The 14,390-nt window shown below is 30.6% G+C and overlaps 1 non-coding gene across 1 annotated transcript; it reads right to left on the bottom strand.

Annotated features, from left to right (window-relative positions):
* Positions 1–7,259: 7,259 nt before the first annotated feature.
* Positions 7,260–7,331, bottom strand: TRNAD-GUC (transfer RNA aspartic acid (anticodon GUC)). The gene has a single exon. It is a non-coding gene; the product is annotated as a tRNA-Asp (tRNA).
* Positions 7,332–14,390: the final 7,059 nt, after the last annotated feature.

Below are 14,390 nucleotides of genomic sequence, written 5' to 3'. Positions count from 1 at the left end.
AAAAATAAATAAAATTAACTCATATAAAAAAAAAACAAAAAACTCACTAACCTTTTCAAATTAATGACAATAAAAATATATATATATATGATAATAATAATATAATTATTCTAATAAAAACTAATAAAGCAAACTAATGTCAATTAAAATAAAATATAAAATAATAAAAAATATAAAAACTCAAGAAAATAACAAAGAAAATAAAATATGTACAAATTAAATAATAAAATTAATGACAATAAAAACTAAATATAAATAATAAAAATAAATAAAATTAACTCACATAAAAAAAAAACAAAAAACTCGCTAACCTTTTCAAATTAATGACAATAAAAATATATATATATATATATATATATATATATATATATATATATATATATATATATATATGATAATAATAATATAATTATTCTAATAAAAACTAATAAAGCAAACTAATGTCAATTAAAATAAAATATAAAATAATAAAAAATATAAAAACTCAAAAAAATAACAAAGAAAATAAAATATGTACAAATTAAATAATAAAATTAATGACAATAGAAACTAAATATAAATAATAAAAATAAATAAAATTAACTCATATAAAAAAAACAAAAAACTCACTAACCTTTTCAAATTTTTTAGCTTCCAAAGGTTCGAAAATATACTACAAATTTTTTAGTTTCCAAAGCTTCGAAAATATACTACAAATTTTTTAGCTTCCAAAGCTTCGAAAATATACTACGATGGACAACAATCAGTGGGTTATTTATAGAATAACATAGCGACAAAACGGTGATGAAAAAGCGATAAACAAACCAACCATCGCCATTGTTGAATTCAAATTCAAAAATAGGGCGACCAAATGGCTACGTAACATACCCGTCGCCAAGTTATAAACTAAAAAACAAACAAGAAAGAGAAAACAGGCGACGCCCAGGCGACCCGGGAACCCGTCGCCCAGAATCTGGAAAAAAATAAAATCCAAATGTCTTATTTGGCGACCAATGGGCGACGCTCTAAGGGCCGTCGCCATTGCTCTTTTTGCTTTGCGACCCACGTGTTCCTCGCTAAGTCGTCGCCAACTTGCTTTTTGCTTTTGCGACCTCTTTTTCCCTCGCCTTGTCGTCGCCAATGACCAGCTGTTCCTGTCGCCATTTTTCCATCGCTAAATGAAGAGTTTTTTGTAGTGCAATACAATCATTATTTCACACTACTATTTAATTAAAATAATACCCACTACAACCCAAAGATTCTATCTTCCTTAATATGTGTGAAAAACCCAAAGTGGAAGATCAAAAAAGAACAGAGGGAGTACATTTTCGTTAGGTTGGAGATTTTAAAAACAAAAGGTCTAGACCGCCTTATTGTGAGACTAATATACATGAGTTGGTCAATTGGTTCAATTATAATTTTTTTTTCAATAATATATGATCACTAATTGATAAATTTAAGATCGTAATTAATAGTTTTAAGGTCAAAATTTATTTTTTATTAAAGTTATAATTAATTATTTATATTTTGTAATTTGATGGTCAAAACTTAACTCTTTAAGATTATAATTCATCTTTTTAATGTTATTATGAACTCATTTGAAATTATGAGTTTAATTGATAACCAAACATGTGATGACTTATAATTTAGCGCTATAAGCTTCAAATTGATTACTTTAAGGTTATAATTGATCATTTTTTCACTTGTTAGTTATCAAGTTAAAGTTGTCCGCTCTAATGTTATAATAATGATTTTATATAAAACTGATTACTTTAAGGTCTGAATTGATCGATCACTTTAACATCGAAATTGGTCACTTCAAAAAGATCATAATTAATCATTATTGATCCATTTAAGGTTATAAACTTGTAAGTAAAAATTGATCGCTTTAATGTTAAAATTAGTCATTTTTAGGTCAAAATTAAGTTTTTTTTTTTTTAATTTGATTTTGAGCCAATCATTAGTACCCCTCTCATAATGAAACCACTGCTTACAAATTTTTGCGTTTTAAAAAAATTGTAGCTCAACAAAATATAGAAATTTCATACATAAATAAAGGAGGTATCATCGGCCCACAATTAAATTTATCTTCATAGTGCACATGGCCGATACTTTTAACTTAGACGGCCTATTAAGCATATGGGCAACAGCTTATGGAAAGACGGCCCATTGAGAATAGGTCATCATATATAGGTAGGGATGCAGGCGGGGCGGGTCTAATAGGAGACCCGCCCCATCCCCGCCCCATCGGGGCGGGGTCCCGGTTTGATGGGTCATGGGGCGGGTACGGGTATAAAATTCATACCCACCGCGGGGATAGGGATGGGGATGGGTTTTAGGTGATACCCGCCCCATCCCCTCCCCGCCCCGCCTCACGAAATGTACAAATTTTGAGAATTGGAATACCCTAAATTATTTTTCAAATTTCTGAAAACCTTGGATTATTTAGATCTTTTCAGTTTTTATGTTTGATGTGATCTAATGTTTGATGGATTATTGAGATGGATTATCAAGCCAACTTCTGAATGTTTGATGTGATCTTAAGTGTGAAGGTAGATGGATTAAAAGGATTATATTGTGTGATCTTCAGTTTGGATACTTGTATAGTGATCTTCAGTATTGTGGTCTTCAACTAGATGTGATCTTCAGTTTTTAATTTGTGTAATATTTGTATACTGATGGTTACTGATGCCTATAATTAAGTTTGGATATAAATTTATGTATTGTGGGTGATTATATTGTTATTAATTTCATATTTTCATGATGCTTCATTTGCTCACAAGGTTTTTGGTAAAATGTTTGTTTTGTAATTTGATCGGATCTCTGGTTTCGTCAATAATATTTCATTATTCTAATATTATTAGCGGTTCATTTAGTTGAATTAATGAGTGTTAATAAAAACATAATGTGATTCAGCCATGAATACTACTTCATAAGGTCTAAGATTATGTTTTTTAGAGTAAGGTTTATAATCATGTTTTTTCTATTTTTTATCCTTTTTTCTCAATAAAATTTGTTTATATTCATTACGAGTTGTGTAGAGGTAGGCGATATTAAGTGATGATTAGACGGGGATTTGAAAATAAATATGTGACACAGATGGGTATTAAGCGGGGATTTGACGGGTGGTGGGGCGGGTAAAATGGGTATTAGACGGGGATGGATACCTAGATGGGGATGGGGATGGGGATGGTATTAGGTACAAACCCATCGGGGCGGGGACGGGGAAAAAAATTATACCTGCCGCGGGGATGGGGATTGATTTACCAGATGGGGATGGGGATGGTAACGCCAATACCCGCCCCGCCCCGTTTGCATCCCTATATATAGGAAAAGTATTACGAATCTTTGAAATACTTTAAGCAAAAAAAAAATTAATTAAATAAACTAAGTTTTAAACTTATTCCAAAAGTAAGCGTGAAAATCTCAAACCTGTGGTTTGGGTCTGTTCGCAGTTACTAACTGCGAACAGGTCAAAAAAGACAAAAATAGCTATTCCCACTTAGTAACTGGGAACAGCTATTTTGTCCTGTTGTTGTTTGCAGTTACTAACTGCGAACAGTTCAAAGCAGGTCAAATAGTTGTTCGCAGTTAGTAATTGCGAACAGCTATTTTGTCTTTTTTGACCTGTTCGCAGTTACTAACTACGAACAGTCCCAAACCTCAGGTTTGGGAATTTTACGCTTACTTTTGGAATAAGTTTGATTCTTAGTTTATTTTGTTAATTTTTTTTATTTATTCTCTTATGTTTTTCAAATTTTCAAGTATTACACCAAGTCTTCTGAGAAACGGTCCTTTCACAAGTGGCCCAATAAGAAGTAAAAAATTAGAATTCATTTGTTCCACGTGTTGATATTATGGTGATTCAGGTGTTTATGGTATGTGAAGTAAGTGTTTATAGTATGTGAAGTATGTATTTATGGTATGTGTAGTAGGTGTTTAAGATTTTGTGAAGTAGGTGTTATACGTATGTTATATAGGTGTTTATTTTTTTTCGTAAACACCTACTTCTTTAGTCTCATGAAAATAGTTTCATTGACAATTAATGAAAAAAAAAAAGAAAAATGGATAACATTGTATTTTATGAGAAAGTGTGATAAATGTGTAGATGAAATAAAAAGGTAATTAAAATATAGATGTGAATTAAAGAATGAGTGTTGGTTTTGAACAAAAATAAAAATGAGATAAATTTAATGGGATATACAAAATTGAAAAGTAGGACAAATTTTGTGAGATAGAGAGAGTATTTTACATATCATAAAAACATACTTTACATACTATAATTAAACATCTACGTTACATACTATAAAATATGTGTTTATAATAGTTTCAGTAGGTGTTTATGATCTCGTGTTTATTGTTTGTAATGTAAGTGTTTATGACATATAAAGTAGATGTTTATGATATGTGAGGGCTAGTGCGATATCAGATGGAAGAGGGCATTGAAGTACTGGAATACACGGACACTTCCCTAAACTGGCGTGTCTCGTGTCGGACACGGACACGCGAAAATCCGTGTCCGACACGCCAAATGAAGTGTCCAATATTTTAATATTTTTCGGACACGCGGACACGACAGGGACACGGCAAGGACACGAAAGGGACACGGCAAGCAGTCAAAGACACTTTTTTTAATAAAAACTATTTTCCTTTCTTTACTTCCCATGTTTCTGATAGATATGGTCTGGATATTGATGAATTATTACCACATTTATTATCATTATTTTCAATTTTATCATCATTTTTTCCTAATTTTTGCAACCCAAAAATGATTGAAACCAACCTTGAATCTCTATCTTCTTCAGAAAAAACAAAATCCAAATCCATAAACCCTTTAAGTTCTTCAAATTCAAGGTCAGATAAACTCTTATTTAATCTCTTCTTTTTTCTTCTTAATTTGTTGGTAATTTCTGGGTTTATTCCCTTTAATGGAGAAGAAATGAATTTTATTTTTATTTTTTCTGGGTTTTTTTCCTTTTCTGATTTTGAATAATCTTCAAAATCTTTTGATTTTTTCCCAGAAAAAATAATTTGCAGTTTTGATGTTAGAAGAACAAAATTTGGAGAAGAATAAGAATCACTTAATTTTGTGGGGAATTTGAGGTAATTTTTTCTATAAAGGGAATTTTAGTATGAATTGTTGGCAAAGCTGGGATTTCTAAATTTAATGTGGGTATTTCTGGGAATTTTTTGGATTTGAATGGTTTTGTCTGGAATAAATTAATAAAGATTGTAAAATTATCTTTAATTTGATATATTTATTATATTACCATTTTCGTGTCCCCGTGTCCGCCATTTTTAAGTTGGCGTTTTTCCGTACCCATGTCGTGTCCGTGTCCGTGTCCGTTTTAGTGCAACCTAGTTGAAGTAGCCCACGGTAGTAAGGGTTGCACAAGGAAAAATCAACAAAATTATGTCCTATAATGGACTCAAGATTGGTAAAGGATTCACTTCGAAAAAATGAGAACTGCTAGAGGGGTATCACTCAAGATACAAGGAAGGGTAAAGGGATATTAAAATAATGCGAACTGCTAGAGGGGTATCACTTCAAAATGACAAATAATACTTATATCATTTCAGTTACTTGGTGGGTTTTTTGTCGGGTTTCATCGGGTTTGGTCGTTTAGATAGTTTTGGGTTTGAGTTTTTCAGGTAATATACCACTTTGAATCGGGTCGGTTCGGTTACGACTCTAATCAAACTCGGGTCTATGCCTGGTTAATACACACTGGGTCTGTTCGGTTTCTAATCATGTCAATTTCGGTTCGGATTTATATCGAGTTTGGTTAATATAGTGCGGATCCAAATCGGTTATAATGCAGGTTGAATCAAGTTCAGGTAGACTATGGGTCAAGTCATTTTTTCATTTTATGTTAACGTCGAGTCCGGTTATTTTGAGTCCTGATTGACTTTGGATCGGTTGTATCATTTATAGAGTAGTGCATTCGGTTATTTTATGGATTCAAGTCGGTTAAAATCCAGTTCAGTTTGAGTTTTATGTCGATTGAACTTTATGTTTATTTTACACATATTATGTCAGATCGTTTGTGATTGGAGCATGACGAATTATAGTCGGTTAATTAAGTTGTCGATAACCAGTCAAATTTGGTTCTATCAAAGATTGAGTCGAAAAGATTTGATTGCGGGCCTACATATACTGCTTAATTTTAGCTAAACTAAACTTCATTCAATTGAATAAAACTTATTATTAGCTTAATTAAATTTGATGCAGCTAAATCAAACTATATATTTAATGAATTAACTTTGATTTAGTTATTTTAGCTAACTAATTTGATTTAGCTGAATCAAACATTTATTTTTGCTAAACTAAACTTGATTAAGCTAAATCAAACTTATTAATTTGAACAAAACTTAATTCAATTGAATTAAATTTACTTTTAGCACTATACTTAATATCGGGTTCGGTTAATTATATTGTTGGGTTAATTCGGGTGTGGATTATGTTTCGGGAGGGATTATGTCGAGTACCTATCAGTTTAAAGACGGATTTGAGTTGTAACGGGTCGGGTGAAAGTTGAGTTCTGTTAAACCCGTTAGCACCAACCAATGAAACCAAACCAAGTAATTCTTCCCGCCATTAATTCTTGTGCCCTAATTTTGATTTGGTGTTGAGCTGTTGAACACAATTTCCCCATTTTTAGAGGGTTTGGTATGTTCGTTAAATTACTTTCTATACATGTTTTCGTTACAATTTCGCTAATTTTATTCGAAATTTTGATTTTTTTTGTCTGTATGAGTAGTTTTTTTTCGTGCTTTGCTTAATCTATTATACGTTCCCATTTTGAGTTTTTCCCATTTATTATTGAATATATTTGGGTTTATCATGATGGTGCTATTCAGGTACGATTTTGAGCAATATTGTGATTTGTTTGTAAACATATTTTATATTTAAAGTAATATAATGTTACAATACATTTCGTTTTGAATTATTTTTCTTGAAATGAAAAATTTTTTATTTTTTAATATAATGAAACAAATTCCCCATTTAAAAAAATCGCAAAAATAAATAAGGCCTTTAAAATCTTTGCTCTGCCACTATTTCGAATCAATTATGATATTAGCCAGGAGGTTCTAAGTTCTAATTACGATCAAAATATAATAATTACATTGCTCTTTCATACGTGGTGGTTTTTATTTATTGGTGTTATTTTTAATTCATGAATTATTTAAATTTTAAAGAGTGGGAATTTAAAAGGAGAACTCAGTAGTTGGTGAATTCAAACGGCAATTTTTAAAAATTTGGTAAAACAAAAAATTTTCGCCGTTGCCGGGGATCGAACCCGGGTCACCCGCGTGACAGGCGGGAATACTTACCACTATACTACAACGACTTTGCTCTTAACTGATGGTGTGTTAAAGATAAGAATCATAACTTTCATGCTAAATAAAATCTCCGATTTCTTCACGGGCCGATTAAAGCGTATATAGGGCTGTGATGTTAGCATGCCTCATTTTGTAAAATGAAGGGCCCATTAGAGTCCACTCCTTTAAAGTCTGATCCATTTGATTTCACCTAACAATAATAGCTATTCTTGTAAGAGATTGACTATAAAATGATCCTAAAATTAGAAGTTTATATTCTTCTGATTTATACTAATTAGGCTATTTATCTCGGAAAATTTGAAATAGATAAGCTTTTTAATACAAAAAAATTAATTAACAAGCTTTAACAAAACTTATTTTCAAAAATAAGCATCTCTTATCCCAAAGTTGAGGTTTGACTTTGTTTGGAGTTATTAACAGTGGACAAAGCTCTGTGCTTAAAAAAAAGTCAAGCATTTTGTTTGTTGTTACTAACAGCGAACAAAAGAAGTTCTGGTCAAACATGGTCAAACTTTTATTCGCAATGTGCGAACAAAGGTTTGACTTTGCGGAGAATGAATTAAAATGATTCTGAAACAATTTATAAAATGCATCAGTTCACAGTTAGTAAGTGGGAACAAATTAAGTGACTTTTTTTTTACCAAATTTGTTCGCTGTTAATAAATACGTACATACTCCTAACCTAAAGTCTAGGTTGTAGGCGCTTATTTTTGAAATTAAGTTTCACCAAAACTTATATTGATATTTTTTGCTTAAAAAAGCTTATCTTCAAGTTTTCTTTATCTCATATATGGAGCGGATATAAAATGTGATTTGGGCTCTCAATTGGCCCTCTAACTCATCTACTAATCAAGTTTAGAATCTTTTAAAATTCTAACCTAACCATTGAAAGAGAAGAAACTGGAGATGATGAAGAGACATCAAGATACCTTGCCTTATGACATTCACGAAGGATATGGATGGAAACATGGTGCTTTCTATGATACATTGATCAAAGATTCAACAAGGGGAATTTCTGATTTTTCTTGCAACTCTTAGGTCATTCAGAATTCCTAATAACTAATTGAAGGAAATTCACAATGATATACAATCACATCAACATGAGTAATCCAATGATTATGTGTTTAGAAAGATAATAAAATTAGAAATAATATAAAAGTTTATAAAGTTCTTCATATAAACAAGCCAGAAATTTAAAGTCTATTTAAATAATCATATATATATATATATATATATATATATATATATATATATATATATATATATATATATATATATATATATATATATATATATATATATATATATATATATATATATATATATATATATATCATACATATAATTGATTAAAACATCAGTTAAAATAATGAAGAAACACAATCTTTAAAAACAGAGCATTTGATTCATGAAAAAACACATATATAAAAATGTTTGAACGAGCACATATAGTGCTTTGTTCATTTTTGAACTGATTAATGACTTGCATTGTACGTTAAATAGTTGAAGTGATTAAACCAAAATGTATCATTACCTGAGTTTAAATGCCAACATTAATTTAATTCGATTTTGTGGTGCACACCATTTTTAAGAGGCCTACTTTGCTTAGTTGACTTTGACCTAAACACTACGCTTGCAATAGCTAGAAGTATACAATTAAACACTCTTTCAATTAATACTCAAGAACCAAGTAATACTTTGTGTAGTTGAGTATAGTATCAATATCCACTTCTTCCTCCACTTACCTTCTTATACGTAAGGGTCATTCTGTCTATTTGATCGCCGATATTTAATAGTGGGAATTGTTGGTTAGTATAAGATTGTTTCGAGTGTGGATTTGTTGGTTGAGAGGACTGTCTTTGTTATCTAGCTTTTTAAACAATAAGACCACTTCAACGACTAATTTAGCATAAGTAATAGATGTTAGAGCGGCTCAGAGAGATTCTTTGGGGATTGACTCTAACGCTCAAGTTATTGAAAATGTGAGATGAATATATAGGAAATCCAATTCCAAGTGCATGATGGGTTTAATTTTGATGAAATTAACTAGAGTTTGTTAATGGAGTGATGCCTCAATAAATGTTCTTGCAATAGTAAATGCAAGAGAATTAAAATCACCAAATGATTGAGAACAAAAAGTTCAATTCTTTATTTTCACCTATCTTAGAAGTAGCGAATGTTTAAGTATTTATATCTCATCAATGATTTTAAGATACCTTTGTCAATTGTACTAGTGAATGTCTCTTTGGACCCTCGCACGTTACCATTTTACATTCTCACGCTGACCTTTTATCTTTCTCTATCTTTTCATATGGAGTCAACTACATCTACACACATTGCCGCCGCCCGTTGGTTTCAGTGAAGCCTTGAATACAAAGTTTGTATTTTGCCCAATTTGTGAAAACTTCCACATCTTCCAGAAAAATTATAGCCTTGCTGCATCATACGAGAAGACCAAACACTGTTGACATATTGTTCCTTTCTCAGCTATCCATTAAATGATACTTCCTCCGTTTTGAAATACTCGCTATATTTCTATTATTAATACTATTCATTGTCCAAGCTTATTTTAAATATTGCGGCTAATGTGTAAGAAAAAATATAATCAAGTGGGATCTTATTTGAATCGTCTAATCATATACTTTCGTAATATTAATTTTTTAATAGTTTTTAGACGTGTATAACTCAATATATAAATGATCTAAATAACGCATCGAATTGCGTAAAAAGTCAAATATAACAAGTACGGTGGAATAGAGGAAGTACGACTTTTCAGGAATTTTACTGATCTCCTAACTAAGTGTTCTAGATTAAGAGATTGCTTACAGGTCCTAATCCAAACACACATAAGAATGACAATAAAAAGTTATCATAATTTTGATTGGTAAATCTCTTGACAAGTTAAACGGTCATACTTATTATACTTAGTTACATGGTTATTAAAATCACGATTTTGATTTACGATTCTACAATTTTACGATTGAAAAATAAGCGAGTGATTCGAATCGTAGGTAGAATCGTAAGTTGTTAGAATTTTACGATTCTAATTAAAATAAAATTTGTAGATGTAGAATCATAACATGATTCTATGATCCTACGATTCGATTATACAAATTTATTCTTATTTTTTTAATAATTTTTCTTATGTACCAATTTTTCTTACAAGTTAACAATTCGTCATCATATTTTATAAAATAAAATTCGCTATCGGTATGAAGATTTAAACTAATTATTACATTATTTTTTATATATTTCATTCTTAAAAATGAAGTGAATGAAACTTAATTAATAAACTTTAAACTTTTGAGGTGAATAATTATGACTAGATACCAAATTTAAGTTTAATTTAGTATCTTACGATTCTACGATTCGATTTTACCGATTCGATTCTACAAGTCTAAATGATGCCAAGTAGAATCACGATTTTAACAACTTTGCTTAGTTATTTCATTTTTTTAAAAAATTCATTCAATGCATCACTATTTTGAGTGATGATATTAGATAGTAATAAAAAACTGTGAAAGAAAACTTATTTTTATGATTAAAATTTCATCACAATAGAATGATATGATATATTTCATGTAAATTACACTATATACATTTTTTCATTATCAACATTTATAATCAATAATCAAACAGAACGTTATCTCCAAAAAAAAAAAAGAAAAAAAAATTACTAATTTGATCTTTTTTCCTTGTATGTAAGAAATCAAAACTAGATTTTGCTACTAGTACTTGTCTAAGTATGTACGGTACGGTAGTGACTAATGAGTGAGTAGCCGAGTTGGTACAAAAAATAATGAACCCTGTCATTTACATTTTTAGTAATAACTTTGTATACTAACTAATAGCAATGCTCATCACTTATCAAAAATAGGGTGCCATTATTGCACTGCCAAAATGTTCGTACATATTCCACCTAAAAATACAACACGACAAAAAACCACAGTAAATCTGAATTGATTTACTCCTTATATGTATGGTAATGTACATCAGTTTACAACAGAATTCTTCTTAATAATCAATCAATCAATTAGTTTTAAGTTACAATAGTCACGAACTTTATATTCCGCACAAGTTACAGCTTTAAAAAGTTGGTATTTTAGTGGGGTATTATAGATTATATAATATTTAAAATAGAAAACGATAGAGAAACTTGAACAAGCCAAATATATTTTACACATTTACAAAATACATGAAAAGGATATTTATAAATAAACTCGTAAATAAATAAAATTAGACCACTAACTCATTACTAATTGACTCCTTGTGAAAAGTGAGTTCAATCAAAAGGATATTTCACACACTTAATATATATCAAAAGGATTTTTACATATCTCATAATGTTTAACTCCTTGTGAGTTTTGAGTCCAATCAATTAATTTATCTCCTTAAATTTGCAAAATATGTGACTAAATTATTTGTTAAAAGGTGGTGTGTAAAAAGATCGAGTGATTGAAATTGATAGTTGTAACTTGTAAGTTGATTATTTACAATTGTAGGAATATATAAGGAGATTATTTGTAACTTTTCCTATAATTATGAAGTAACTTAAACAAGTTAAAAATTCTTATAAGTTTTCTTAAGAACCAAGGTACAAAAAACCATTGATAATGAGGTCAACTAAGGATGACAATGCAATTTGAGGAGTTCTAAACTGAGCCAAGAGGAATGTGAAGTTTGGTCTAAATCGTAAATCAAATCAGACCAAATTGAAATTTTAGTATTTGATCTGGTTTACGATCTAAATGTTCTGGTCTGTTTTTTTTTCAAAATAAATTACGATTTATGGTTCGGTCTCGGTTTTTTATTTTTATTAAAAATAGGTTGCTACCTAGATATTTCAAGATGTAGTTATTTTTATAAAGTAATATATACTTGAATGATGTTAATGTTATCAACTAATTACAAATTATTATATTTAGTGATTGTAGGTGCAAATTATATGCATAAACATATGTATTAATATTAATAAAAATATAAGAATAAAAAATCGTAAACCAAACTAGATCAAATCGTTTTAAATGGTTTGGTCTGATTTTAGTGTCAGATCAAACCAAATAGGCCCGTTTTCACTCCTACACTCCTAGAGAAGAGTAAAAACAAAACAAATAAACCAAGTAGTGTGCCTCGCTCAACTAGGTCGGCAACATCAAGCTAGTACTTGCTCGATGGGGCATCACTATTCTTCTCATCCATTTCTCTCGTAGTGAAGATGTGCTCAATGAGCCATTGCTAAGCCCACCCGTTTAGGTTGGATTGTTGACAAATCAATCTTGTTGCTTCTCCCTTTCTGTTGTGTTTCCCTCCTTCCCAAAGTTCTTTCCCCATTTGAATAGTCTTGTGCTTGTTAGAGTATATAGCATATACTGAAGTCTAAATTATCAGTTTAACTTTTTGATTGAGTTTATTCGTTAACTTGATGTCAGAGCTAGTGTGATAAGAGATCACAAATTTGAATCTCATTCATCCCTGGACTTGGTTGAGACGAAAATTATTGATCATTTCACCTCGCGACGCATATTGCACCTCATAACCAAGTCAATGATCAAAATTAGCAAATCAACATGGATTTCATTAGGTCGTGACAATTCATCACATAATCTCACTGTGGCACACTCGTGTGGACACAGGACACCCGTGGGCTTGAGCCCACAAACCCACGAGTCAAGTGCGTTGACTTGCACATACACTTTGTGAGATTTATTGTTTTACAAAATCATATAGTAGAAGGATTAGCTCACCCAATACATACGTAAGTCCACAATCCACTATTTTACCAATATGAAAATTTGTCTCACATTGGGAAGTATTTGCAACAGATTTTGCTAGTGACAAAGTGAGTTGCACCTCAGATACCTTTACCTTTTTTCTCCATATTTTCTTCTTTGGCGTTATGCTTTTAATATTACATCACGTCTATGCAGAGATTACTGAAAACTTTTGAAATCTTTAATTAAAACCAACATTTATAACTACAATAAATATTTAAATTTAGGCAAGTTTCAAATTTAAATATATTTTGTATACTAGAGTAAAAGGAGGATGCTTATAGGTGCTAAGAATCGATGAAGGGGTTTCATGTAACACCCGGCCTCTCGGACCGTAGTTGACTTTTCATAAAGATTGTAGATTGGCCTCACAGACCAACACAAGTGTTTTCAGCGCACTTTGATCTCACTCGTGAGCACCTAGGAAAACTTCTCAGGAGGTCACCCATCCCCACCAAGCACACTCAATTGTGGAGTTCTTAGCGAATTGACTCCCATGAAAAGAAGATACATCGTATTAATATTAGTAGTTAATCAATCCTTTTCAAATCTCAATTCGGAGTATCACATTTCATCCATTAGGTCAACCTATAATACACTAACATATTGATTTCTTTTATTTAAGGAGATATACTTTAAGTTTTGTTTGGGAATAAGTATTTTATTTCAAATAGTAAATTTCAATTATGAAATCATTTATGAAGAATTTGAGAATGACTTCTAAAGTTTGAGAAGTCATTTTCAAATTTTCAACTTAAACTACATTAAATAAAATGGTTAAATTAACTCAAAACAAAATTTATTTATTTATTATTTATCAAACACTTAAAGTTCTAAATGAAATCAGTATTTCCGAATATAGTATTATTAAATATTTTTATTTTGATTCTGATACCAAAGATGCATGCTATTTCTTCCTAGCTAAAAGGTAAATTCCTTAGGTTTAACCTTGATGAACCCTCATATACCTCGAGGCTCGAGCTAGGCAGCAAAGGGCTCCCCCCAAGGACTACTTTAAAGACCACAAAGTCTCGAAGCCTAAAGTATTTGGACACCCAAAAAGAAAAGGGAAAAGAGGTCTTTCTTTTAGGACCACAAAAAAAGAATACAAGATACGATAACCAAGTCCATCTATTCTAAGTCCTTGATAACAATAAATATAAAGATAAGTACACAGTGTTTCGTGCATTTGAGTGATTTGGACCATTATTATGATCAATATATAGAGTGGTAACACAATTGAATATTAAAAAATGTTTGGGGTATTTAGAAAAAAGCTGTTAGTTGATATTAGTC

This window comes from Amaranthus tricolor, chromosome 16 (genome assembly GCF_026212465.1).
Source record: "Amaranthus tricolor cultivar Red isolate AtriRed21 chromosome 16, ASM2621246v1, whole genome shotgun sequence".
NCBI classification, from domain to species: domain Eukaryota; kingdom Viridiplantae; phylum Streptophyta; class Magnoliopsida; order Caryophyllales; family Amaranthaceae; genus Amaranthus; species Amaranthus tricolor.
The sequence above is the reverse complement of the archived record's forward strand: the minus strand, read 5'-3'. Positions and strand labels throughout refer to the sequence as shown.